We start from the raw sequence: 25,651 nt of genomic DNA, 5'->3' as shown, positions 1-25,651 counted from the left end.
AATTTTAATGTTTCAGCTACGTTGACGTGATGCCTTCAGATATCGCACATTAAATGCACTGTTTGTAAACAAGAAAGTCGCACAGGTGCAATTCCGGCGACCCTTTAAGAGCTGCATTCACATTTATGACAGCGAAACCTTCGTTATCTTAACTTCAAATCTACTTCCTAATTAAAAACACGTCTTTAAGGTAAAACGCACCTCGGGGACACAAATTTGGACTCTGAAACTTTTCCAATTCTTTTCTCACATACCACTTGTGGGGGTTCATTTTAAAGCTCTTGGTTTGACAAAACTTTTCACCGGCTTAGTTTTCCGAAATTCAAAAAATGTATTTTTCTCCATAGTGTTAACACAGGGATGGCAGCCATTTTGAATTTTAAATATCGGTAAATCTTGAGTTATTTGTTTCTCTTGTACCAAAAGTTGCACGGTGCCCCCCGATTTTTATTCGTGATTTTGAAATAGAATGGTTGAAAGATTGCTCAAGGAAAGTTTGAGCAAAAGTTTAAGTCTTTCACTTTCGAGGCGCGAATTACCTTTTAAGGGAGCTTTCATTTAGTATAGCCGGCAAGTTCTTCTATCGCATACGTGAAAGTAATAGGACGCCTCTACACACTAAACACTATTTCTTGACCCCTTATAAGATGATAAGAAATTGATGACTCAGCACGCCATTGAGAGAGGAAACATTAAGATTTTATTATATTGTTTACAGTAACTTTAACCTTTGACAGTTCTTCTTCCGTTACTTTTGTTCCATGTATCAACTGCAATCTTGGCCTACTTCCAATAGTATTTTGAAATACCCTGTATTCTGCTCATCAATGCAGCCTGTCAGTGTGTCGTGTGCATTGATGTTGACAGCTAAATTCAAGTCAACACTGACAGAATAGGATACAGATAGATGTACATCCAGTGTCAACAAGCTAAGTACTGAGTTTCATCAGGCTGTAGAAAGCACACCTAGAAACTGTTGCTGATTTACGTGCAACAAAACTTTGGAAAAAAACCCAGTTGTCAACAGTTACAGTCACTAGACCTTCAACCACACTAATGAGTGATGAGCATTTGTTTTGTGGTACGTGGGCCCAAGTATAAGGTATATGCTAAGCCATGCTCCACAGCTTGCATTTATGGCTTGCGTAACTCCAGCCACAGGATGCCAAGGAGCTTCCATTCACAATCTGCTGGTAAAAGCTGTGGTAAGACAAGCCTGTAAGCTTGCCGAGACAAGAAGTTAGTAAGACTTGCAATCCGGCTATAATGTACCGACTCCAGAGAATGAAAACACACGAAGAATTACATTTATTAAACGGAATATTTTTGTGCACTACGACAGGGTGGATATATTTGACAATCAAGTGACCCAAAGCTTTTTGTATGTATGACCCCTTTGAAGTTTTCCAATGTAAGACGACCCCTTGCCCCGCTTGCCTCAGAATTTGGTCGGACAACCCCCGGCCTTCAGATATGAAAGCTCCCTAACATGTTGTTCAAAACCCCACGTTTCCACAGTACGAGACACTAATAGTGATCCTGTCCCTGACGGGGACAACATTGGACTAGACCAATGGCACAAAATGACATAAGCTATATCCGGGGTTACATTGTGTGGCTATAACAAGGACCAACTTGTCTAATAACTCTTGAATAGGCCATAGCGAAGGCGAACGAGAAGACAATTTCCTTCCATTTAAAGGGACAGTATACCCGTAGCTTCGGATGAATTTTTTTCACAATTTTGTTTCGCAATCTCAATTACACGTGTTTTTACTCCCAAAGCATGTTGAGACATTTACTAATTATCTTGTCGACACAGCATGCATGCCTTTAATGGTAAACAGTCACCTGTAATCTAACTATGCTCATATATGGTCATAGGGGCGTTCCTTGGTATTCAAAATGCCCATGTGAGGGCGCTGTCTTTAAAAAGCGGCCACCCGCTTAAAATCTGTGATTGGTTAGATTTTGTCTTTCCATGGTAGCTGTGGCAAAATTGGAACAGGTGACAGCATGCATGCCTTTAATGCGTTTAACATTTGATAAGTATCGCAGACCAGATTTCACCTCTCAATAATGACAATGCAGTCTACGCATGTCCAGGCTGAGTTGACAAACTGCATATTGTGTATCTCAACGCGCTTTGCAAGCAAAACAAGAAACTGTGCTTGCCGTTAGAAACAAAAGCAGTGAAAAAATATTAAAAGCTGCTGTTACTGGTCCTTGAAATTCAATGGAAGTAAAATCTTCAAGAAATCAGAATGTAAAACAAAGTCGTTTTATAGTAGTCTTCTCTCTGTCGCTAGTGACAAAAAAATCTCAATTTGAAAATTATGAAGCAAAACCTATGTTTCTTATAAACTTTCTGGGTGATTTTCTTGAAGACAATTTTGAAGCATCCAAATCCATTTAATTAACCTGTCTCACTATCAGAGGATGGTAAGTTCGAGACAGAGTAACAGACTCGCTCTCGCAAGACGGTGAGTTCGAGACTCTAGCACGGTGTTGTGTCCCTGAGCAAGGCACTTTACTCCTCATCGTTCGGATGGGTTGTTGGTTATGGTTGCCTCACCCTTTAATTGGGCTTTCGCCTATTGGATGATGGCTTGAAATAAAAAAATATTTGCACTAACAATATCTGGATACTTTGTACATCGTATTCTAGATGTGCAATAGTCCTCTGACACAGCAAGACGTTGTAGGAATGAATAAGCGGATTTCACACTTGGAAATTGTCAGCTCGTTAGAACACAGAAAAGTTCCGCAGCAATTTGACCTCTAGGAAAATTTCAAAATAAGAATCATTATGAACTATTTTTTTTTTAATTTTTCAAGCTATTTTTTTAATTTTTCAACCACACTGCGAAAAGGAAATAGATCATTGAATAATTATGCTACTGAGGTTAGGTTCGAGCTACTGATGACCTCATGTCAATTAAATCATCCATTTCCATAATAATGTACAGTGTTTCATTTATATTCATAATAATCAACAATTTTCCATCATGAAAATGAAAAAAGTATGTTTCTATATTGTTTTGATAGTCACAGACTCGGTCAACCATGCTACAAGACAAAGTATCTCAATATGTGAACACGTTGGGGGCTCGAGCGCACGGAAACGCTATAATTGCAATAAAAGTCGCCCAACTGACAACTCTGTCAATTTAATTGAATTATTGGCAAACAATTGCAATATGATTATCCTTCCAAATGCCCTGGGAATATTATGCGACCTTGTTACAGCGTTTGTCTCCCGGGGTGCAAGCCGTAGAAGCGTTGTTCAGAAGAGCACTTATACTGATAAAGCTCATGATAGTGTGCGCGCCATTAAATAAATAAATAAATAAATAAGAGGGGAAAGACAATGTTACCAAGTGAAAATAAAACAAATGTGGGTATTAGGAAAATAGCCGCATCTAGTTACAATAGATGAGCGCGGGAAAGACATTAATATCGCACTGACAATTGTAGAAACAGAATGTTATGATTTCACATAAACAAATTCAAGTATACTCTTCTTTTGATCCTCCACATGCGTAAAATAAGACCCAGTACGATCTGCGCTGATGCCAGGCTGAAGACGAAGCCCGAAAATGATGTAACTTCAAGGGTGCAGGTGCCATGACGTCATCATTTCGACGGCACGTCATGTTGGCCAGCAGGACTTATTCAGTATGCTTTATTGAGAGATCATTCTTTACATCCAACACAAAATATTGATTGACCGAAACGAGCTTCGATAGTTTTATGTGTCGTCTCTCAAAGAAGAGTACGCCTGGGGGAGCAGATTTTGGGACTCTTCAAAGTTTTACAGTCACTTTCTAACCTATAACTTGTTTCGGAGGGGGTCATTTTGAAGCTCCCAGAGTAAATAACATATTCACCGTCTTATATTTTGTTTGAAAATCGAAAAAAAAAGTATTACGTTCAGTTTGAATTTCAAATATCGATAACTTTAAGGTAATTTGTTTCTCTGATACCAAAATTTGCATAGTGATCCCTGAATTTTGTTCTTGGCTGGGTAAGAGAATGGTTGAAAGTTTTCAGTTTTGAGTCCGATGCTACCTACATTGAAACTAGCGACCACGGTAAATTATTCATTGTCACACATGCGCTTTCAGGGTATCGTTATAGACAGGAAACAAAGACTATGTCTGGCACTTGTGTGTTTCTGATGACATACTACCTATGAGCAGCTAGCATGTGATGTCGTCTGCAGATTACATTCTCATCGACCTTTCATCAAGTCTATATAACTTGGCATGTTTTGTCGATATGGAAAAAGTAGTATCTTGCAAAAAAATTCACTGTCTTCCATCGAAGGATTGCTAGGGAGAGGTCATTGAGATACATAGAGAGAGTATTGGCTTCTAGTCATCATATGATAACGCCCGTTTGTATCTTGTGCCTACATGTTACCCTTTTGGGTAATATGAATTTTCGGTTATATATTTGCAAGCGCCATGTAGTAGTGGCTATTTGCATTATATAAATACGAGGTCATTATATTAGTCCCCTGTACATATGGATAACATTCGAAAGTAAAGGGTTAATCCAAAGGTGGATATAAATACAATCATCGTTTGAAACGTTCATACTGGTTACAATTCACATGTAATGTCCGACACTTTACAAAGCAATCACTTAATCCCCATGTTAGTTCAATGTGTAGACTGCTTTCACTTTTCTTTGACTAATTCAAACATATTTCGTTTTCGCCAACGTACCCAATTAACTTAAACACTTGTTGTCTTTGTCCACGTTATGTCAAACTAGCTCATAATTAGCTAATGGTGTTTCAATAATTGATGATTGACGTCTAACCAGTGACATTTAGTATGCAAGTTAACTATGAAATAAATGGATTATTCCTTTTAGCGCCAAAGTCAATTTATGTCACCTTTTAAAATATACCTCAGTCAATTTTTTTTAGAATTTTGCCAAAATTTTGATTGAAAAGTTTACCCAATGCGATGATTGGATAGGAACTCTTGTAGTAGTATATAATAGACTGCGGGCAATGGTTTCATATGGAAGACTTTAGTTAAACATTTTAATAACTACACCATACTTCCGATATAGCAGTGAAGGCGTTTACAGCAGACGCCTGTGTATCTGGCACACCAGATTAGTTAAATATTCCAGCAACTTAGCTGAGCAGTTGGCTGTTTGTCCTGGTATTTACCTAACCAGTACTGTTTTATTGTCAAAAAGACTGATAAGGAATACGAGAAATTCAGCTTAGCTCAGCTCCTCCACTGAGTAAACTGATATGCCTGTAGTGAAACAAACCATTATTGACTAGCGCCCAGTTAATCGTATTAGTTGATTATTGAGACGGGATAAAGTACTGGAGAGGGTAAAACATAATTTTGCAGTTATAATTCAACTACCAAAGGAAAGACAGCACACAACAGAACGTGTTTTACGCAGGTTTTCATTGAAGAAATCCCTTGAAAAGCATTGTGCTAGTATCTGATCAAGACGAGATGCACGATTTCAGATTGCTTTAAAATTACGTACCCATGACGACTATTATGCATAGCGTGAACTCCTAACGAATGCCTTGTGAATCAATACCATGATATACTGTATTTACGTCAATGGCTGCTGATGAATTTTTGAGTTACGGAGTGATCCCAGCGATCTGGGAATGCCACGTGACCTTTATTTGACTTTGTCATTTCATCGGAGAGGCCATTGAAAATCAGCCACACTGTTTGTATCGAAACTTATTGGTCTTTTTAATATCAACACCCATGCTATATCTGTTTCGCCACATAAAGTGTTCACACTCTATACCACTTTTGGCGGTCGTTTCATCGTATTTAGTTTGAAACACGTTCACTCCTCTTTTGCAATTACTTTAGATGTCTAACAACTTATTAACATAATGACGAGGTCAGTCTGTGGGCGGCATGAACACACAAGCCGAGAGAGGATTAATATTGAGCCCGCAAAATGTCTTTTGACCAGGAAGGATTGAAATATTTGAGGGATTCAAGTCTATTCCTTAAGTGCATGCTGCTTTAGTAATCAACAGCTTATTGATATGAAGAACCCGCTTTCGGCTACAACTTTTACTTTGGTGCAATTAAATCAGTATGCTCGTATAAGGAAAAAACTTGAATCCCTCAAATATATTCCAATTACACCAAAGTATTGATAGGAAGAACCTGCGGTCGATGAAAGTGAGGTCATTGCCCGGGGCAAAAGCTGCTGTGCTCTCTGTAATCTTACATAAAACTTCCGATTTGATAATGACTCAAACGGTCTAGACTGTTTTATCTGTCTGGCGCACCGGATCCCAATAAACTGGAAGTTTTCTGTGTGCATCGCCGGGGTAAGTGAATTACTCAAACGAATTTCTCTTCCACTATGGGCGTGACAACGCACTGCTATACGGCACAGAAACTTGAAAGGCTTGTGTAAGCGAGGCACTCACTCAGACTAAGATTTGAAATGTTTGACGCAAATCACCGAAGAGATTATGCAACAGATGTTACTTACTCCCTGATATTCAAATGACCTCGACGGCTAAATTAATAGCACTAATCTCTCTTACAGTATTGAGTATGGGATAAATGGATGCATGATTAACACGCCACTCAGGTGATGAATCCATGGCAAAATCACCCACCATCACCTACGTGCAGAAATTTAAGCAAATGCATTGACATTTGCCGCGTGCATTCAATACTAGAAATGTAGCCCCGACGTCAAAATTCAATCAGCAAATGGATGGCATGTCTCGACAAATGGACCAGTTCCGACTGACGACAATGTAAACAGGTCATATTTACTTGAAATGCTACACCTATTGATTATCTTTTGATCATGACGTGCATGATGACCTATTTTGAACACAGACTCTCGTGGTAAGATTCAAGACAGGTAGCCCATTTTTAGCTATTTCACAGTCCGACGTGTGCTGAACCAAGAGTGACTGAGAAGGCAAAAAGGAATGATGTAGCATCCTGAAGCACGTAATAGCTCGGGCTTTGTTTTGTATGTATGTATGTATGTATGTATGTATGTATGTATGTATGTATGTATGTATGTATGTATGTATGTATGTATGTATGTATGTATGTATGTGTATTTATGTGTGTATGTATGAATTTATTTATTGTGTTTTAAGAAGAACTATAAAAAATACGTATAATAAACCAGACACGGAAATGATGTCGGGCAAAGAATCGCCCGCAAACGATTCCTTTATGTAAGCGAAATTTGGGAGTAAATATCGATGACATGGAAATCAAAGGGCATTACATTTCGACAGCAAGATGAGGAGGGGCATCTATCAATGGCCCGCGGCCAAACTCTTCCTGTAAACACATCGTCTTATAACCGAACAAGCGGTTTTTTTTCACATTTAACTAAGAAGAAAACTAAGACAGAACTTTCTTATGCCATGAATCATTTCAATAACACATGGCACGCGCAGCTGTGCAGAAGATATTTGAATTATTACCATCCGGAATCATAAATCTGTCACAACCAATCGGCATCCAAAAGTCTTGCATTAGTTGACAAATGTTTTACTTTTCAAAACACGCCACGTGTGCAACTCGATATGGTGTCGAGAACATTTCGGAACGCCCTTGACACTTGCAAGTGCATTTCTCAACTGCACATGCAAAGAAAATGCTGCCGACTCATTTAACCCTTTGAGCGCTGAATTTTCTCCCACCAAAGTGCAAAATTTTACCAATTTTTATGAATTGTTGTGTAATTTTTTGATAATTTTGGAATAAATGGATGTCACATTTCGTTGGCTACAGTTTTTTTCAATTTTTTCTCAAAAATCTGAGAAAAATTGACTTGGGTTAATTTTATACAGGAGACAAAAATAGACTTTGGCGCTCAAAGGGTTAATCATTGATCAGAAACAACACAACAGTGGCAATATAGCTAGTACTGGTCCCAGAAGGACAACTACAAGCAGAACACTGTGTGTCAGTTACGTTTCCTCATAGTAAATAGACAAGCCAATAATTAAATCAGTCGACAGCTGTCATGTCTCGGCTATCAATATATTTTGTGTGTATCTAAGATCAAAAAGTGTGAGATTTACATATGAGGAAATCTAAGAACGAATAGGACGTTTAAGTATGCGCTAGTTTAGTTTTTGTCACCTTCATTTCATCATGATTTATCGACGGAATGAGTTAATTCAGATATCTTGATTAAATCTGCATTTTCATTATGTTTTCAAAATACCCTTGCGCAGAGCTCTTTCCACGTTAATAATCAGAATTTAATCCCATTTACTTTTTTTCACGGTATGTTGCGCCATTCCTCATCTTCAAACTTTAAAGGCAGGGGACTCGATGCGAGGGATCGAGTATGTTCTATCTGTAAAGAGGCTTATGAAGGTGTGCATAACCTTTTGTTTTCCATTGAAATTGTAATCTAGTGAGTAAATTTCCTGGCAAGACAATCTGACGCCTGACCCATGCCTTTGAGCCGAATTTTTGATTTGAAAGGCATTTGTGTTTGCTCGCTAGTGAGGCCTTGTGTCAAGGAAAGTAATTACTGACGGCGGGTTCATTAAAATGTCTTTGTGGTTGCGATAAAATGACAAATGAGTCACATGGTTGAACGATTCCAATTTCAGACTTTCAAATTAAGGCGTGTGCTGATAAATTCAAGAAATTATAATGCATTCTAAGAAGATAATATTACGTCAACAAAATTCGAAAAGCTGAAGACGTTTTCGTGATCTACTCGTGTTTCAGGGAATGATACTGGCAGGATGTAGTAAAAAGACTCAAAGACTGGTCAAAGTCATGAATTTAAATATTACTTTCCTGTGATGTCAGAATGAATTTTACGCTTTCATATCAACACCTGCTCGTCCAGTTGGTATCCTTAGTTTGTATCGCTCAGAGGGGCAATTATCGTTAACGTTCCATTAAACAGATTTTTATAGTGGTGAACATCAAGTGGGTTAGTCCAACCACAGTTCACATGTGGAATTTGCAGCGTGTACTTGTAGATATTTGATACATGAGATGTGCAAGCGGGTATTAGTAGATAATTGATACATGAGATGTGAAAAATAGTTGACAAGACCCATCTGCTACTATACAGTAGATGATTATTTTTCCTATCGTTTCGGACGTACACGGACGACCTTCATCAGAGGCTATACAGACACAATGGAAAAAAAGGACGAAAATTACATTTTGTTCTACACGGTCAAGGAATATGAGAAGAAATACGCAGATATTTTGCATATATTAGACAATGCAGCTACGGTTTGGTAGAAGGTAAAGTCCATAGTAGAAATGTGACTGCTGTAAAGAAGGAACAAACAAAAAATGAGTTGAAACGGCAATGAAGTTGATTTAGCGGTACATTCACCTAAGTCAGCGGCCGAAGAACCCGCAAAACAAATATTTTTTTTTTTCATTTTTGCTTATCAATTTTTTTTCCATGTTGACTCAGCTAAAACAAAATTAGTGAAATGCATGAACAGATGTGTAGGCGTTGGACTTCATTGTAGCAAGCAGATCTGAACTGAAAGTGTGCATTGTATTCTGGACATATACGCATTACTTGTCTCGTCTCTGTTTTTTCACCATAAGCTTATGGATATTCCAAAATATAGCTAATTTTAATCTCGCAAATCAGTCAAAACTTTGCGAGCTTCTTCAATTACGACTTAAGCATAATTTAAAGAAATACATAATAGTTAAAATCGATGCAATTTGACATTTTGACCGATATGAATGTATACTTATCCTTGAAAAGCATAGACAGTTAATGGCAATTAATTATGCTTTATCTAATATATCATTTCATTGCTAAACATGAAGGGCGAATTCTTACGTAACACTGTTTTTCGATATTTTACAATATTATATCTCATTCTGGCAGATATCTGTGATTAGCTTAATCAATTTTATATGAATGCAATGAATCAGTAAGTTATATGCAAATGCTGACTACAGCTAATTAGGTCTGAGTAACGAAATGAAAATACACATACAATGCGTCGCTCAGTACAAACACGGTCCGTGCTACAAGTCAACGCGAAAGTAACTTTCCATATAAGTATGATCACCCGTGACCTCAATAGTTTATTGCCACCGATCACCACCGCTCTGGTTCACCGCCTCGACTAACACAACAACATCAATTCGTTTATGATCAGTCTTGCTTTGGTAAGTTCAGCCCTTCAGAACACGATTGGAACTAATTTGGGGTAATTGGATTTTCGTATTTTGCAAATTTCTCAAATGTATGAGGTGCCATATAGCTGAATGATGCAATATCGCAAATTACTCATAAAAACAAGCGTGTAATATAAAAAGAAAAGCAGATGAGATTTCATTTGTGGATTGAATCGACATTAATTCACCATACAATTATCCCAAATTAGTTCCAATCGTCTTTCAGTTAGAATGATCCTCGGAAGTGAAAGACTCCAACTTCTGCGCAAACTTTCCAGAAGGGAAACATTCAATATTCCCTTTTTAAATCCCGATTAAAAATCAGGGGTCACTAGCAAATTTTGATACTAGAGGACAAATTATCCAATAGTTCTCAATATTTGAAATTCGAAATGGCCCATCCCTGTGTTGACTCTACGACTCCAAACAATAGATAGATCAGAAAAGTGCTGGGAAAATTTGAGAGTCTAAATATGGGCACTCTTAATTCAATATGAAAAAACGGTTCAAAGGCAGTGAATTAAATGACGCTTTTCAATGAGTACCACTCCGCATCACATTCACTAAACACACAAGATACACTAATCGACACTATGGTCTTGAGTGACTATTGAAATGTCGCCCTCCTCACAAAACTAACTAATTAATCATATGGTGCTTGATTATGCATGATAATCTGTCATAGCGTAATCGGGGCTGACCCTAATTTACATAGAATGCATACATATCAAAAGTAATGCAAACTAGGAATATTTTATTTCTAAGGTGGCGACGCACATCATGTGGCCAACAATGGCAATGAAAGATTCTCAAGTGGGTATTACTATTGGGAAAGTATACCTTCACAAATCTTTATTTTGATGCATTAAATGTATCATATGAACTACTTTAATCGAGGCCATCGCCGAGATGCATCCTTGTTCCAAATTTCAGTTCAATCCGTTGACGTTTCTGGAAAAAATGTTCTCATAAATTAAACAAACGCAATGCGACAGACAGAGACATACAAAACAGGCGGACATACTGACTGACAGATATATAAATCTTTGCTACGTTAATGCTTACGTCAGCGGACGCGTGAGCATTAGATTCTTAACTCATGGATCTGCTTTTATATGTGTAATAGCGTGTCTCTCGGCATGGAGGCAGTAGCCTTGATAGCATTTATGTAACGAGTTTGGAAGTCTTAACCGTTGCGAACTTACGACAACACGGATAATTGGCAAATATCATCTGTCAGTTTTCAGAGATTTTGTAGTCTTGCCACACTGTACATGTATGCCGCTATCTAATGTCAGACAAACCAGAAACGTCTGAACTAGCAGTTTGATTAATTGATTTTCTGAGGCAAGATTCACTGAATTGTATCTTAGGTGACCTTTCCAGAGCAAGGAGATGTCACCACATGCCTGCTCACAGCTTCGTCTTAAATCGCCTTAAGCTGTCACGTCACGTGAAGTGATTGATTTGGACACAATTAAGCGGCTACCGCCTTCGCCTTTTTTAAAAAACATTATCGTTTGGTAATTAGGTACAGGGGCCTCCTGGCGATTGTTTTCTCGATAAGCCTATATTTGTTAATGCTCGGCTGTACGTTTATTGGTGCGATTGATCAATAACTCTTAAAACACGACCAGCAATTGAAGAAACTTGATAAAGAAGCAAGTGCTGTACAGCAACAACAGTACAATTATCTCCCAGACTTTGAGAAAAAATCCGCCGTGATTCTATTCATTCTGTTGATTACCTATCAGTTAGCAAATGGGTCCCTTAAGGCTCTTGTGACCGCGAAAGAACTTTTTTCGTGGAAGTCGGCACATTCATCAATCCCTTGAGTTGTGCATTTAAAATGTTGTTTGTCTATCCAGGAATTCTTTTTAGTGGTCTACGGTATGCCCCGGAGCAGAAGCAATTATTTTCCTGGCGACGTCATGCCGAGATATACGCATTTTATTTATTGAAAACCTTTCCGTTATGATCATCTCGTCCAATAAGTAAGTCACAAAATATTGTCTTTTGCGAAAAAAAAGGATTGTTAAAAAGAATCCATATGCAATCGACCGTCGCCGCAGACTATCTTCGTTCAGCGTAAAGTTTTCTGGTTATGATTGACCATGAAAATCACCAAATTGGTATTTTCTCAAATAAGTTAAGTGCACGATGATAGAAAAATAGAAAAAAATCTCAGAGTAAGTGTCGTCGGTCGGGTGTGATGCATTACAGCGATCTACAGAAAAATATAGTAGTGTTACATAATTATTCGATCTTTGAAAATTTTCTTTCAGTCGTCTTCTCTGATTGTCCATCCTTCTATCTATCTATCTATCTATCTATCTATCTATCTATCTATCTATCTATCTATCTATCTATCTATCTATCTATTATCTATCTATCTATATCTATGATGTATCTATCTATCTATCTATCTATCTATCTATCTATCTATCTATCTATCTATCTATCTATCTATCTATCTATCTATCCTTGTTTCTTTATTTGTCTTCCTCCATTTCAAAATCTTTATCTCTGTAATCATCATACAAAAGACAAACAGATGTACAAAATAGATAGATAGATAGATAGATAGATAGATAGATAGATAGATAGATAGATAGATAGATAGATAGATAGATAGATAGACAGATAGATAGATAGATAGATAGATAATTAGCGGACACGTCACAGATGCATGCTGAAAGCACCGAGACAGCAAGTAGCGCCATAGACAGAAGAGGGGGAACCCTCTACTCTCTGTGTTGGCGCCGACAACAAAATGAACACGAACGTCCATTGTAAGAATGTTTGTGAAACAAACAAAAACAGTACTTACAAAATTTCAAAAAAAATATAAACTTAAAATTTATTTATCTATTTATTCAGCTATCTATTTATTTACTTACTTGTTTATTTCAATACAGACAATATAATATTATAGTATTTAACATACAACAGTCGTTTATCCACTTATTAATTCCTCTATTCCTCCTTTCATTTATTTCAAAGTTTATTAATTCATTCAGGTCGTTATTTCATTAGTTATTTTATTACTTTATTATTTTTACTTTTGGCCAAAAGAGCTTTAGCTGGTGGTGATAAAAGAGACACGGTCAAAGACACTTTTGGGTACTGTGTCACCTCTATTGGATTGCTTACTTGTCTTTGTGAAATATATTAATTATTTGGAGATGGTCATCATATTTCACTGGTTTTAATATTCGCTGATATATTATAATTGCACACAGGAAAATCTTATTTGATTGTTCATGAATAATAGATGTGAGCGTATAAACTTTCTTACAGTCTACTTACAGTTACATCAACTTCATATTCGGAAATAGGATGAAAATGAGCGCAACATATTCAGGCGACAATTGTACACTGATAATGAGAAATCATTTCGAAGCCTCTACAGAACTAGTTTTCGTGATTCTCCTCTACGGCAAACATAGAGCATTACGAATTAATTTCAACATTTCTTAACAGCAGGTGTTACATAAAATGCTTCTCTAAGGACCTAGACAGAAATCACAGGAAGGGCGAGGGCCAGAGTGACATTGCATAAAAAACATGATCCTTCAAAAATCTTCAAACCGGCAAAAATAATGATTTTCCTTCATGCATACAAAACAGTGACCCTAACGTGTGTGTAACAGTGCATATCAATAACACTCACTTGACATACTCTCATTGCACCCTGACCCTTTAAAGAATATATTTCAAACTTTACAAATGATCACTTGTACACATGATTTCTACAATACCATTTAAAGACATCGCAGCTCGAATAAAACCATTCTATTAGCTACTTTGAGTACAACTTGTTATTCAAAATTAAAAAGAAAATTGTTGTAATGTTTATATTCATTTACAGATTGGCTTGTAGTTGTACAGCGAGCACTTTTATTGCTTTTCGGGGAGGTTAGTGAATCTTAAAAGTCAACATTAAACAATGTACAGTTTAACTTGAATGATATTTTATGAGAAAATCCAAAATCTTTTCCTTTGTGTATATATATACACTTTCAAGCGCCCTATTCCAGTCAAATACATTTATATCAATTGCCGAACAACATTCACAATTGTTGAACACGTGTAAGTGCACAGATTAGCTACTTTTGTAGGGGAAATGGTTTATAGTTCGCCCCATAGACTTTCGAAAATACTCCTAAAACGTCAAAGGTCAGACGATAAATTGCGTGTGCTCGTCAATTGAGGTATTCATATGGACTGTGACATGCAAGGAGTCTCTGTTTTTTGCTAGAAAAGATTTTTAAAGGGTCAGATTTTTTATACTACGATGCTTCGAAAGACACCTGCCCTCTTCCCTGTAATTTTTGCACAAGCCCTTCCTAATATACTGTGAAATATTCACTATTAAATGCAGTTATTCTAAAAACAATTACAGCGTCCAACCACTTTTATTGTAATAGTAACGCCAAATTACACCAAACTATTCGAAGTTTGGCACGTCTGTTTTAATTAAAACACACACTGCAGGGAATAATTTTTTTCACATAGTATCGCGATATAAGGCAGACGGAACTTGATCCGTCTGAGTTACGTTCTGGCATTATTTCATGGAAATTTAGTATGTCCCAATATTGTATGTTTTATAGAATGAGTATGGGCATTTTCATCGGCATTGCAGTCACTGTAATAGTCTTTTTACAAGTGCTAAAGCTAATTGCCTGCAGATAATAGCGACCAGCTACAGAGTTTTTGTTCCAACGACATTCTATCCTGAAATTGATGAATGATTGGTACAACATATGGTATCGGAATTCTTTTTCCCAAAAAATTAGTCTATTGTGTTATTTCTGCATTAGTTTATTTCTGTATGAAGTTCCTTTACAGCATGTAGTGTTATCAAATGAAGTAAATCAAATTTGAACAGCTGAATGTCACGCGTATGCACTCAGGAGAGTGATACACTGCCTGAATTTGCAATACTGGTTTGAGTGCCTCGTATAACATGAGAGACCACTTGTGCAGGAATATAAATATGTATAGCACGATGCCCACGGGCAGGAGGAAAACGGCGTGTGCGCTGTGTATGTGAATGGGTTGGTACATTGCATTAGCTGTTCTCAAAGGCTATTACACCTTTTTACATTTAAACAACTTTTTATATTTTAAACCTATTTTGTATCAGAATCTATCATCTGGCCGTAATTTGATTTTCGTAGCAGTAGTACGCATTCTCAACTGTATGTGTATAAGAGAGTGGGACTTTCGTTCAGTGTAAAAGTTCAAATAGCCAACAACACGAGCACGGAGGGTCTACGACATCCCTAAGAACACATCGTTAATATTCAATACATTACAATTCGTTGGTTGATAAGGGCTTATACAAACATAATTTTTAACATGTTCAACTGATTCGTTTTACATGATCGTCCTTTTGTGAAAACCAATATGTGCTGACTGTGCTCACGTGGTTTACAACAGGTTGATTACGTAGTAGTAAGTTTCACAGAACAATCAGGTATCTGTCAGATAATTAAATGTAGCAGCTTTCATCAATTTACGCACTGTACTCTCGGAGTTAAATCACTAATTACAAAACTTCAGTTAGTTGGCAAATGAGCTGTTTGTTAACTTGACACTGCTCAATTCTTCATGGAACAATTATATATCCAGCAGATCAACATCTTTAGCACGTTTTATCAAATTTAATGCTGTTATTTCGGAGTAATATCACTAATTACAAAGTTCATGAAATATGAAAATGAACCCTTCATTAACTCGACACTGCTCAGTGCTTCACGCGACAATATATATTTATCAGATCAATATCTCTAGCAGGTTTCACCAACTTCGGTGAAATAATTTTAGAGTTATATCACTAATCATAAAGTTCTTTACATATGCAAATGAATCCTCGATTAACTTCACACTACTATCTGCTTCATAACACAGTCAGCAATCTTTCGGATCAATACCTGCAGCAGATTTCATGAAATTTGGTGTAGTTATTTCGGAGTTATTCATTAAATATGCAAATTAGCTATTTATTAACTTGACACTGCCCTATGCTTCTCAGTACAGTTAGATATCAATCGGATCAATATCTGTAGCAGGTATCATCAAATTTGGTGTAGGAATTTCGGAGTTAGATCACTAATTACAAACGTTCATTAAATATACAAATGAGCAAATAATTGTCATGACATTCATAGTATCATCAAAATGTTTTGAGATTATCATCTGTGAAAAGTTTCATAAAATTTTGTGCAGTATTTCTTGATATATGTCAACACTGTCATAACTGTCTCCATAGGAAATCATTATGAAAAAAATGATAGTTCATAACTTCATTAATATGCAAGCCACACTAACCAATGTTCACACACATGTTCGCACACGTGAACTTATGTCGCAGCGATGTCTATCTGTCTGTCTGTCTGTCTGTCTGTCTGATGGTCCGATATCTCAAAACGCTTTATCAGATTAGAATCGAATCTGGTATATACTCAGTTGGCAAATCAACTGATTACTTTTTGATGGGTGTGGCTTGCATACATTTTGCACATTTGCATTATTAATTATTTTAGAAAAACGGATATACGTTGACAACAACTGCACACAATTTCATGAGACTTGCTACAAATATTGATCACACAAGGATATATCAGCCGTGAAAGATATTAAGGGGTGACAAGAAAGGTAATTGCTAATTTGCATATTAGATGAACTTTCCTAATTAGGGATATGTATTTGAATTGACTTGAAACTTGGTATGTGTATTGAAGGTCCTATGATTAAACATTATTGAAAGTCATTATGCATTTTTACTCAAGCAAATTCCTAATTTGCATATTTAACGAAGTAAGGGATTTAATCTGAATTGACTCGACCAAAATTCTTGAAATTAGCTATGTACATTGAAGATACTATGATACAACATTATTGAAAGTTATTAAGCTCACGTTTTGTTACATGAACTTCTTTTTGATACAAGCTATGTCTTTCTTTTTGTAATCTCATTGTTGAAGTTTTTGCGTTAAGAAATTGACCTTTTCTATTTACTTCACATTTTTGTTGCATGTACGAACATATCTGAGTAATTCACCTGTAATGAAGCCTTTGATGTTTGGTGGCAGGAATTTCTTAATTAATATCGTCAGACGGTTTTATGTGAGTTTTAAAGTCGAGCCATCTCTCTCGATTACGTCTCTGTCATTTGAAGACCACTATGTCAAGGTATTAGATTTTGCAGATAGAATGTTCAAATATGAATTCCCAAGTTAAGTTGAACGTAGGGTGCAGGGTGTTGCACTCTTCGACAAATGTTCTGAATGTCAGAAGTTTATGTTCTGTTCCTGTGTAAATCATGAAAATGTCACCTTTTAAAAGTTTCCAAACGAATATTTGACTGGATTTGGGATTTAATATAACTTTCTCTGTTTCATGGTATGTGATGTCAGCTATTTCTGGTGAGCCCATGCTGCATCCACAGATTCGTTTGTATTTTTCTCAGTTGAATTAAAATATGTTGTGTTTCGGAATAATCGACAGTAAGGCCGAGTTTATGGAATATAAATACAAATTGTACATTACCTTTAGACTATCATTTTGTCACCCAAATGGGCTATTGTACTAAGCATAGTGGACTTAATAATCGGCCATTTTTGTTTTATGACGTCATCACAATAATTTATTTGTATCAATTATATGTTTTGTATGTAATTTGGGATGTTAATTTCATTTTATGCAATAAAATGCTGAAAACTGGCTTAATTAACAGTATTTTAACATCATCAGACAATATTGTGGGTGATATTTTAAATTTAGTCGGCCAATTGGCTTTATGACGTCATTATAATAATTGATTTGCATCAATTTTATGTTTTATTTGTAATTTTGGATGTTTGTGTCAGTTTATTCAAAAATGTTGAAAACTGCCTGAATTAATCGTATTCTAACATTTTTAAGCAATATAATGGCGGCCATTTTTTATTTATGACGTCATCGAGCCTTTCCAATTTTTTCCAAAATTTTTGGAGCAATTGCTAATTTTGATCTTTACATATATGCGAACATATGTAGCAAATTTTGCACTTTTGTCATCCGTGCAACGTTATTTTTGTTAAGCCACCTGACTACCAGTAAAAAAGCGACCGCATTCAAGTTGACTAAATATCAAGGGTCACAATGCTATACTACCTCCCGTTTAAAAGTTGATGGAAAAAACATGAGATTTTCTGTTCAATGTAATCAAACCAACATTGAAGAGGAAAGGGATGTCTACAGGGATTGCTTTCTGAAGGTTAGAATTTAGCTGTACTTGAACAGAGCGTGCCAAGAATACCAGGGTATCTAAAACCGACGGGTCGTCCTAGGCTCTGCATGCTTAACAATTTTCGAAGCCTATACAATCCTATGGTACATTTTGAGCAGTCTCCCTTAGGGATGGACCATTTATATTGGCAGCAAACAAAAAATATTACGAGCAGACATGCAGTATAAAATCGTACCTTCTGTCATAACTTTTTCATTTTTGGCGCTACCTTCGGGCGCACCATTTCAATAAAATCTGATTTCATTGCATTTTAACGGACCTTTACAGCCTGATCGTCATCATTATCATCATCACCATCATCATCATCAGCAGCAGCAGCAGCAGCAGCATTGTTATAACTAATGCGTTCCCCATTGCTTAAGTAGTACCCAATTTGCAATTTGACATTTGTCCTGAGTGTTATTTAACGTTTTTTGTTACGAGTCGCGGCTTCATTCCGTACAGCATGCTTGAGTATTCCTCACAGTCTTAGCTTGTCGATAATTGCGTACACCAGATGCCTGATGTGTTATTTTGTTCTCGACAATTATGGGCCAGGCCTATCATGACTTACTGTAAGCATTTTCGTTACGCAGGTAACGCAGCCACTTCCAATTTTTGTTTTTCAAAATATCTTCAAGCAAAACACTTGAAATGCACTGAATTAGATGCGGGCACTCCCACTTGCCATATAATTTACATGTGTACCATTTATCTTAATTTGTTTAATTGATATTTGATTTTGTCTTTCAAAGTGTTTTCTTTAATATAATTATTGACTACACCTGTCAATTTCAAAATTTTCTGATGCATTCATTTTAGAATCCACACCTTGACAATGAGCCAATGTATCACATAAACTCTTGGAGTTTTAGCAATTCAAAACACTTCTGTAGCATATGCATATTGGATTTTCTTTGCATTGACTGAGGGCAGTTGAAAACATTTCAAAATTTAAGCTTCAGCTTCAATAATTATACGAATTATTTTTTTTCAGATGTTCCCTTTTCTCTGTTGACAAGCTCACTCTGTTTAAACACTGTAAAATGGCCACCACATGACTTAGCTTATTTTAGTTTATGATATTCAAAAAATGGACCTTGTCAAGTATGCTGCCACGGAAGTACCCGGCAGAGTGTACCTTCATTTTTTTAGGGGTGGTCGATCGTTGTGAGGGACTGAATACGCGTACTTATGGAAGGGGACTAGCAGCAGACAAAGTGCGCTTGTGGCAGTAGTTGTTTTTGGAGAATTGAAAAATAAGTCATAGGACAGTTTGTTTGTTTCCAATTACTGCAAGAATACCACTAGCACTGAAGGCCAAGAGACCAATGACCATCTTTTGAGAAATTGTGCTACTTCTGAAGATGTGAAAGACATATTCACTCCATGCAAATTTTATTGTCCTGTAATGTCTTTTGCCGTTTGGCACCCCAATTCACATATTCTACAACAACTTTTGTAGTCGAGCAGAATCCCTTTTTGTCGTGGATTATACCTATTCCTTTTGGCACCTTTCTTCACACATTCTATTACATCACCTGTACAATGTTTATGTCTACCGAGGAAGACACCCTTCCTGACCTACGATTAACGGTTGGGATTATTAGTGTCACTTCAGTGTACATAATTCATTTCCTCTCTATGCATCGTACATCCACTTTTACCACATAAAACGAGCTTAATCGCTCAACAATGGTTGGTAGCGTCTTTCTGACACAGTCCACGACAACTTCTCTCTCAATCCGCTTGTTTTCATGCAGTAATCTTGCTGCCGTACATGTTGCCTCTCGTCTCCTTCAAACGTCCTGGAGGAGATGCTGTATGCCTACAGTCGAATGTCAGCTGTGTGCAGCTATACATATCTTTTCCAATCCGTTCTCTATATGTCATGCAAAGGCGACATTTCAACAAAACAATAAGGGAATGTTGGTAAAAAGACGCGTACAAAAGATTCTAAGCTCCCCATATCAAATGGTCCACCTCTTATCATAGTGTTTTGACAGCTAAGAGTCCCACTTACCTTCTGACCTGTCGAAGCGTTAAGATAAAAGAACCCATACAATTTTTTCAATAGATTTTTTGGAAACCATTTGATCAAAACCTATAGGCCATAGGAGACCGTGCCAAGCTTCTGGTGCAAAAGAACCGAAATCACTACAGGAAAATGCATGAAAATTGGTAAAATGTTGTACGAACCAAACTTTTGATGGGAAACATTGTGGTGTTCAGGGGGTTATGATGTCGCGATAAATCATGAACATTATATTGACAGCGATTCTCTGAATTTATGTACTTTGTATTGTAACATATTCGATGAATTCATGAGTCTCTGACTTTGGCAGGGAATTATCCAGGAGGCCAGAGAAACTTTCAACAAATTTGCTTTTGTCATTAATTCTATTATGTCATGCTCAGTACATGGCCATGGCATATTGACGCACTCGAGTGGTTCCTAGCTGGGGGAGTCGCAAACACAGGGTCACATAGCTGACATGTTTAGAATTCATTCGTGTCGATGAAATGTCATAATGAAGTTAACCTTGTTTATCAAGTTACCATTCATTTTGACTTACACAATCGCTCAAATCGAGCGTAAGCAGTATGCATATTGCCTTCCGCCGATTGACATAGTTGAATGTAACATTACGCGCAGATCGACATGAAACAACTCTGATGCAATTTTTGTCGGGTATACACACTGTAAAGAGACCGGGAAATTAAAATGATAAATAAAATGGCAATCATGCGATAACTTGAGAGCACAACTTTAAAAGCATTTTGGCACGTATCCTTTACGATGAAAACCTTTCACGAAAGACTTGATGATCCGCAAGTTGACGACTAGTTTATTGAGATAAATTATTTATCAACCCAAAGCTAGCGTGTGAACATACCTTAAAATTACGATTGTTCTTGAAAAGAGCCTCCGAGTCTGACGTCGCTGCTCAGCATCTCCTTACTTAAACCTCGTGCAAGACTCAGATTTGGTCTCGTCAGTTCCAGTCACGCTCAATGATTTGACATCGCCTGGTGCACCACGGTTTATAGGGATGGAGACTTACTCATCGCACACGACCCACTTTCACATGGAGTCTAAAGGGAGGTTACGCCAGGTTGATTGGCAACATCGTGCATCCGTGGCCGGCTCTCTCATGTTGGTGCTTAACTATTTATCGCAAATTCACCCCAACCCCTTAATTAGGTATCCTACATGACGTGTCATTCGTTTTGACTGGCCAATTACTGATCAGTAGGGATAGTTCCTCTAGCTGTTGCAAGGGTATGTGTTACTTGTTACATCGTGTGACATCATTTTACCCTGGAAACAGATGTCAGAGTTATCAGTCGCAAACATACTGGATGTAATACTCGACAGGGCTAGGATGGCCAAAATGTCTAGAATGCCTTTTGAAGCACTCAGCTACTGTATGACCGTCGAATGATATTCGTAGTTACGCGTAATTCTGCCTCTGTCTGTTTTACAGTGTTCTTTTTCACAGCGACGGTTACTGAACTAAAATGCCAGATAAATGTAACGAAGGAAACCTTGGTCAAAACCATTCATTCATGGCTGGTCTCAATGCAAAATCGGAGCGGTGAAGTTCCATGCCCGGTGTTAAAATCTTATTTTCTGAGGGCGACAGACATAGAAACGAAGATAGAGGGGAGAGAGACAGCTTTTCAGCGGGCGGGCAAATCTTAAAACTAATCAGCTGGCGGGGGAAAATTAAAGTTGATATTCACAGTGGACGGGGAAGAAATTTCATTTTTTACAGTGGGCGGGGAGAAAATTTCTGGCAGCAGGTACTGGAAAATGGGTAGGGGGAGGGGAATAACATGGTTGATAGAACTTCAGTGAACACTGTACACAAATGTAAGTTGCATCCATGCACTGGACGAACTTGCTCACTTTTGTGATAGTTCAATTCTTGCGTAAATGAAATGTAAATGTTGGAATATGTACGTCTAGAGGGCAACGGGGAACTTTCAGTGATGGGGAGAGGGTAGAGGGGAGCTTGAATTGTTGTGGGGAGTGGGCAGACCATAATACTGGAGGGCAGTTGGCGTTGTATCACTGCTATTTGTAACAATCAACCCTATTTGTACCACTAACCCAATTTGTAACAAACCTTAAGCCTTTTTAACACTAAACTAATTTGTAAAAATACTTGGCCGTTTTTGTTTAAATTTTCATGAAATTTGCATATTTCTATTTTTAGGGGCACTTCTCCTGTTTTTTCCTTGTCGAACTCATTTTTCCGGAAACTGCTCGTCAGATTGTTCTGAATTTCGGTGTGCAGGTTCCTAGGGATCTTACCCATGAGATATAATAAAGTTGTGCATATATATGTCAAATTTTATTTTGGGGTAATTTTCACCAATTTCGGTCAAAAAATGTGAAAAATCTTCTTTTCTGACGCAAGTCATACTAACCCAACTTGTAACAAAGTCAACTTGTAACAAAGTTAACCATATTTGTAACAATAACCCAATTTGTAACAAAAGTTAACCCTATTTGTAACACTAACCAATTTGTAACAAAAGTTAACCCTGTCTGTAACACTAACCCAATTTATTAACAAACCTTAACCCTGTCAGGGGATGGCGGCCATTTTGAAGTTCACATATCGGTAACTATTTGTTGCTATAGTGCCAAAATTTGCACTGCGACCTCCGATTCTTATTCTTCATATTGAAAGAAAATGATTGAAAGACTCCTTGGTTCTAAAGTTTAAGTCTTTTACTATCAAGGCGCATAATACCTTTAAAACTTTAGTAATAATACTTAGGCCTATGCAGCTGTAAACAGTCCGTCGTACTTTTCGGATATCCCTCCCCCTCCCCCCAAAGCACATTGACATGTCGACCAAAATAAATTTAAATTAATCTTTTCTCCACTGTAAAGAGACCGGGAAATTAAAATGATAAATAAAATGGCAATCATGCGATAACTTGAGAGCACAACTTTAAAAGTATTTTGGCACGTATCCTTTACGATGAAAACCTTTCACGAAAGACTTGATGATCCGCAAGTTGACGACTAGTTTATTGAGATAAATTATTTATCAACCCAAAGCTAGCGTGTGAACATACCTTAAAATTACGATTGTTCTTGAAAAGAGCCTCCGAGTCTGACGTCGCTGCTCAGCATCTCCTTTAATACTTAAACCTCGTGCAAGACTCAGATTTGGTCTCGTCAGTTCCAGTCACGCTCAATGATTGGACATCGCCTGGTGCACCACAGTTTATAGGGATGGAGACTTACTCATCGCACACGACCCACTTTCACATGGAGTCTAAAGGGAGGTTACGCCAGGTTGATTGGTAACATCGTGCATCCGAAGCCGGCTCTCTCATGTTGGTGCTTAACTATTTATCGCAAATTCACCCCAACCCCTTAATTAGGTATCCTACATGACGTGTCATTCGTTTTGACTGGCCAATTACTGATCAGTAGGGATAGTTCCTCTAGCTGTTGCAAGGGTATGTGTTACTTGTTACATCATGTGACATCATTTTACCCTGGAAACAGATGTCCGAGTTATCAGTTGCAAACATACGGATGTATTACTCGACAGGGCTAGGATGGCCAAAATGTCTAGAATGCCTTTTGAAGCACTCAGCTACTGTATGACCGTCGAATGATATTCGTAGTTACGCGTAATTCTGCCTCTGTCTGTTTTACAGTGTTCTTTTTCACAGTCACCGTTACTGAACTAAAATGCCAGATAAATGTAACGAAGGAAACCTTGGTCAAAACCATTCATTTATGGCTGGTCTCAATGCAAAATCGGAGCGGTGAAGTTCCATGCCCGGTGTTAAAATCTTATTTTCTGAGGGCGACAGACATAGAAACGAAGATAGAGGGGAGAGAGACAGCTTTTCAGCGGGCGAGCAAATCTTAAAACTAATCAGCTGGCGGGGAAAATTAAAGTTGATATTCACAGTGGACGGGGAAGAAATTTCATTTTTTTTTACAGTGGGCGGGGAGAAAATTTCTGGCAGCGGGTACTGGAAAATGGGTAGGGGGAGGGGAATAACATGGTTGATAGTGAACACTGTACACAAATGTAAGTTGCATCCATGCACTGAACGAACTTGCTCACTTTGTGATAGTTCAATTCTTGCGTAAATGAAATGTAAATGTTGGAATATGTACGTCTAGAGGGCAACGGGGAACTTTCAGTGATGGGGAGAGGGTAGAGGGGAGCTTGAATTGTTGTGGGGAGTGGGCAGACCATAATACTGGAGGGCAGTTGGCGTTGTATCACTGCTATTTGTAACAATAACCCTATTTGTACCACTAACCCAATTTGTAACAAACCTTAACCCTATTTAACACTAAACTAATTTGTAAAAATACCCCGCCGTTTTTGTTTAATTTTCATGAAATTTGCATATTTGTATTTTTAGGGGCTCTTCTCCTGTTTTTTCCTTGTCGAACTCATTTTTCCGGAAACTGCTCGTCAGATTGTTCTGAATTTCGGTGCTCAGGTTCCTAGGGATCATACCCATGAGAGATAATCAATTTGTGCATATATATGTTAAATTTTATTTTGGGGCAATTTTCACCAATTTCGGTCAAAAAATGTGAAGGATCTTCTTTTCTGACGCAAGTCATACTAACCCAACTTGTAACAAAGTTAACCCTATTTGTAACACTATAACCCAATTTGTAACAAAAGTTAACCCTATTTGTAACACCAACCAATTTGTAACAAAAGTTAACCCTGTCTGTAACACTAACCCAATTTATAACAAACCTTAACCCTGTTAACACGGGAATGGCGGCCATTTTGAAGTTCAAATATCGGTAAATTTTGGGTATTTGTTTCTGTAGTGCCAAAATTTGCACTGCGACCTCCGATTCTTATTCTTCATATTGAAAGAAAATGATTGAAAGACTCCTTGGTTCTAAAGTTTAAGTCTTTTACTATCAAGGCGAATAATACCTTAAAAACTTTAGAAATAATACTTAGGCCTCTGCAGCTGTAAACAGTCCGTCGTACTTTTTGGATATCCCTCCCCCTCCCCCAAAACCACATTGACATGTCGACCAAAATAAATTTAAATTAATCTTTTCTCCAACGTTATATAGTTTCTCTAAGACTTTTAAATGATAGATTTTGGGCCTATTCTTAATTAAAGACTATTTGGTTTCTGGTAGAGAGAGAGG

General features: G+C 37.4%; 1 protein-coding gene across 3 annotated transcripts in view; it reads right to left on the bottom strand.

Moving 5' to 3' along the window:
* Window positions 1-25,651, bottom strand: part of LOC139115306 (prolactin-releasing peptide receptor-like) — a 78,202-nt gene that overhangs the window by 17,542 nt on the left and 35,009 nt on the right. Inside the window, exon 1 of one of the 3 annotated variants that reach the window (XM_070677327.1) lies at window positions 21,369-21,492. The exons of the other annotated variants lie outside the window; for them this stretch is intronic. The gene's annotated coding sequence lies outside the window, so the exon portion shown is untranslated. Of the gene's footprint in view, window positions 1-21,368; window positions 21,493-25,651 lie in introns of those variants that run through there. 3 annotated transcript variants of the gene reach the window in all.

Source organism: Ptychodera flava, chromosome 17, assembly GCF_041260155.1.
Source record: "Ptychodera flava strain L36383 chromosome 17, AS_Pfla_20210202, whole genome shotgun sequence".
Classification (NCBI taxonomy): domain Eukaryota; kingdom Metazoa; phylum Hemichordata; class Enteropneusta; family Ptychoderidae; genus Ptychodera; species Ptychodera flava.
Note: the sequence above shows the minus strand (reverse complement) of the source record. Positions and strands in the feature narration are given on the sequence as shown.